Source organism: Lycium barbarum, chromosome 6 (assembly GCF_019175385.1).
Source record: "Lycium barbarum isolate Lr01 chromosome 6, ASM1917538v2, whole genome shotgun sequence".
In the NCBI taxonomy this organism is placed as follows: Eukaryota; Viridiplantae; Streptophyta; class Magnoliopsida; order Solanales; family Solanaceae; genus Lycium; species Lycium barbarum.
The window spans coordinates 105,329,028-105,333,230 of NC_083342.1; the positions used below are offsets into that span (position 1 = coordinate 105,329,028).

Sequence of the window (4,203 nt, forward strand, 5' to 3'; positions counted from 1 at the left end):
GCAGTGTTTATGGCGTATTCCGTAGAGGTTTCCCGCATTGTCCTATTCAAGATTCTTTAGTTACCGTCAGCGTTCATTCTCTCTTGTCGCTCGATGACGAGCGATTGTTTAATTGGTATCTGATGTAACGGCCCATTTGATCATTTAGCACTTTTAGGCCTAATATCCCTAAAACACCCTTTTCGTGGTCTAATTTTGGTGTCTATAGCTTGCGATAACGGGTGATTCAGTTATTTAATTGACAGGTAAATTTTAGAATATATGTAGTTAATGTGTGTGAATAGTTTATTCATAGAAATAATATTTGCACACATATAAGGTGTAAGTGGGTAAATATGGTATTTGACGGAGTGGATAATTGGTTATATGTTTAATTTTAACGGAGATTAATTACCTATAATTAGCTTATGGTTAATGATTAAGGTAGACATCATGACCCTCTGCGTGGCAGCAACTAGTGAGTAAGTAAATAAAGTGGCTAGGTGTGCAATTGGCTAAATATTGTATTGTAGTGGGATAAATGAATTAATTAAAAGTTGAGTGATAAGTGATAGGTGGCTGACCCACGTGGATCCTTAGAATGACAACAACAATTGACTCATGTATTATATATTTAGGTGGCACATTCAGAATATAGGTGTATTGTTGAAGTTAATTAAAGAATTAGACCCCACATTCTATTATGAGAAGATTCCTTTTCATATCTCATTAGAAATGAGCTAATTCACTTACAAAGGTATTATGTAGCAACTTTTTTTCTCCTTGCACGAGAGTTAAGGGAATAAAACAACTTGTAGTAATAATATATGAGTTAGTGGGAGACAAAAAGGGATATGCTATAATTTTCAATAGGCTAATATGTATGGGATATTGCCTGATTTCAATACTGAGACTAATATTAGTTATTAATCGATTAATATTAGGTAGTTGGTTAACCATAATATTAGATAGTTGCCCACTAAGTGAATATCAGGTTGCCTTTCCACTTACCTATATAAATATTAACTTTACTATTATGAATGTTTAAGTGGTGGGCCCCACGTCCAAATAAAGGAGACATAATGATATGGTAGCACTTTAAGATTTTAAGTCTTCCACGTCTAGCATATGTATTTGCAGCAACTTCTCTCTAAAAATTAGTCATTCACTTAAGAAATCCTAGGCAGCATCTATTTTACAATATTAATGACCTTTTAGTTCTTGGACTATACATTTAGTTCCTAAGAAGATTAAGCAGCAACGTTGAAATATTTTTAAAGAGAGAGAAGCTCCTAAGCCATGGCAACTCACGGCCATGGCAGCTCTTAAAGCTCACAACCATGGCAGCCCTTGAAAGCTCACGTCCAACCCTCCTCCACATAGTTAAATTATTAATCTTCATCTTGATTTGGAGAAAGAATTATGAACAACCATGGCTGCCAAGCTCACGTCCATGGCAGCCCTTAATCCACTTCAAGTGTTGCAAGAAAAATTAATTTCCTAAGGTGTTCTAGGCACTTAAAGGAGCAGCAAGGTTAGAGTTTAAGTTGAAGAAGATGAAGTGGTGCAAATGGTGCAAGTATTGTAAGGCTTTCCAAATAAAATTTAAGGTAAGATTTCGTGTTTATGTCATGAAATTGGGGTTAATGATGTTGTAATGGAGAGATTAGTTTGTATTATGTGAAATTGGAAGTAAGAAAATTGTTTGATTAAAGTTGGCATTATAAGTGGGCAAAATTGGAGTTGTTTTAATTGGGTTGAGTTGAGTAGTGTTGTCATTATTATGGTATTGTACTTGTAGATAATTTGTTTATGTTGAAGGGCTGGAAATATGGTTATAGACATGTATGGGTACTGTTGTCTATGGTTTTCATGTGTTTGTGATTTTGCGAAATAAAGGTCGAAGATTGTATTTCGATGTTGTAGTTTTGATGGACTGTTTTGGGCTTGCTATTTAAACGATATTGAAGTAATTTCTTGTCCATGAATGGTTGTTGTTATTAATGTTATGGATTATGTGTTAAAGGTGAAAGGAAAGCTTAAATCATGTTAGAACTTGTTGTGATATTAGGGCAGTTTCCTTGCATATAGTAGTCGATGATGTTGTTCTTGTGGGCCCAAGGCCACTTTTTGGAGTGCGTTTTTGGGTTTCGAATATAGGTATAGCAATATGGGCGCTCTTAGATTCGTATTCTAACGTAGATTATATATTTGATAGACTCTGTCCGTTCGGAAGCACTTCAGAAGGAAAAAGCTTTGGCGTGAAAGTTCGTGACACCTGTTCGGCATTGAGGTAGGTTACGACTTACTTTATGTCTAGACTCCGGTTAGCAAAACGTATGTAGATAGTAGTGATTGACGGGGAAAGCATGATAGGTCTTCAGGCATGGTATGGAGGTAAATTCCATCTAGGTTGATATTGTCAGCTGTTACGTGGGCTTGTCACAATTATTGTGATACTGTTATGTGGGCTCGTCGCCATTATTGCGATATGTTATGTGAGCTTGTCACTGTATTGTGATTTCATGTACTTGATATAATTTCCTCTCTTTTGTTATCTCACTGGTCATATGAAAGAGGAAGGTTATTACTGAGAAACTGAATATTGAATTGCACTTCCTAGTATGAATCTATGGAACCTATGACTGCGGTGATTAGTGAGGTTGATTTCATGTGAGGCATGCATCCCATATTCTATGTGCTATTTGATGTAATTATCACCTAGTTGTATCTTTATCACATACTAGCTCACTCACCTTATGAAAGGGAATGGTAATATTGATTATTGAGCCATGGACAATAATATAACTTGTACTTGTTTATTGCATATTGATGATATAGTTGAGGCTGATATCATGCATGACATATTTCCATATTACTTTTATGTTGTCCTAATGGTGAGGAGAGTGATTGAGAGACTCTGAGGTCTTTGCCGGAGATTGAGAGTGACAGAGAGACTCCGAGGTCTTTGCCGGAGATTGAATATGATTGAGAGACTCCGAGGTCTTTGCCGGAGATTGAGAGTAATTGATAGCCTCCGAGGCTTCTGCCGGAGAGCACGAGTTGTACATGGACTTCGCGGGTCCCCCATGGGTCATGACTATGAGGCATTGCTATAGCATGTGTGTACGAGAATGGAGCGTGAGAGGTGACTATTGCATTGCATAACATTACATAGCACGACATTGCATTGCATGACATTCCATTTGAATTGCTATTCATGTCATTGCATGGCACATTCTCTGATTGATTCTTGATTCGTGAATTATTGAATTGTTGTTTGTAAGTATTTATTTTAGAGGCTTGATGGACTCGAGGTTTATAGATTTCCCCCCAGGCTTATAACCTGAGATATTGAAATCCCTTGTGACTATCGTTACTGCAAGACTTTCATATGTGCTAGAGTTGTGACTGTGTTTGATTACTTATCTGCTTACTTGTTAGTTGCTTCTTGTTTATATGCGTGAACTAACCATTGTCGGCCTATGATACCTACGAGCCTTGTGTTGTGCTCATACTACTCTTGCTACACTCCTTGTGGAGTGTAGAGTTATTTTCAGGTGATGTTCGGAGTCTCACGACCGTTTCGAGGCATTCGTCAAAGGCGTTTGGGTGAGCTATTTGAGATCTTGCAACCCAGAGTCTCTCCTTAGATTTCTGTTGTTCTCTATCCTTAAACAGAAGTCGTATCCAGTTTGAGTCTGTTATCTACTTCAAATTGTAAACTTCTTAGAAGCTCTTGTATGAGTCTAGACCAGGTTTTGGGAATTTCTTATAATAAAAGTATTTATTCCGCATGTTGTATCAAATTAAGATAGTTACCTGAAGGGTTCGCCCACCAGGGAGGGTTAGTGTGGGTTCCTGCATGATCCATGATTTGGGTTGTGACAAATAGTTAAGGTATGTATCATTTTTGTATATAATATGTATCATTTGTGTATATACTGTGTATCAGTACAGTGCAACTGCCCTATAAGGAATAGAAAATTATATCATTTTTATATATAATATATATCATTTTTGTATAGAAAGTGTATATATAATTCCAGCATGTGTATATAAACTGTATCAGTCTTGTATAAAAAGTGTACCATATGTATAAAAAATGTATTATAGAAACTGTATCATTGTGGTATATAATATGTATCACTATTGTATATGTTAAAAATAAATATCATATCATTATTGTATAATAAATGTATAATTAACGTATAATTTATGTAT

At 36.0% G+C, this 4,203-nt stretch overlaps 1 long non-coding RNA gene across 1 annotated transcript; it reads left to right on the plus strand.

Annotated features, from left to right (window-relative positions):
• The first annotated feature begins 2,148 nt into the window (after positions 1 to 2,148).
• Positions 2,149 to 3,776, plus strand: LOC132599922 (uncharacterized). The gene is made up of 2 exons (XR_009567068.1): positions 2,149 to 2,272; positions 3,528 to 3,776. It is a non-coding gene; the product is annotated as an uncharacterized LOC132599922 (long non-coding RNA).
• Positions 3,777 to 4,203: the final 427 nt, after the last annotated feature.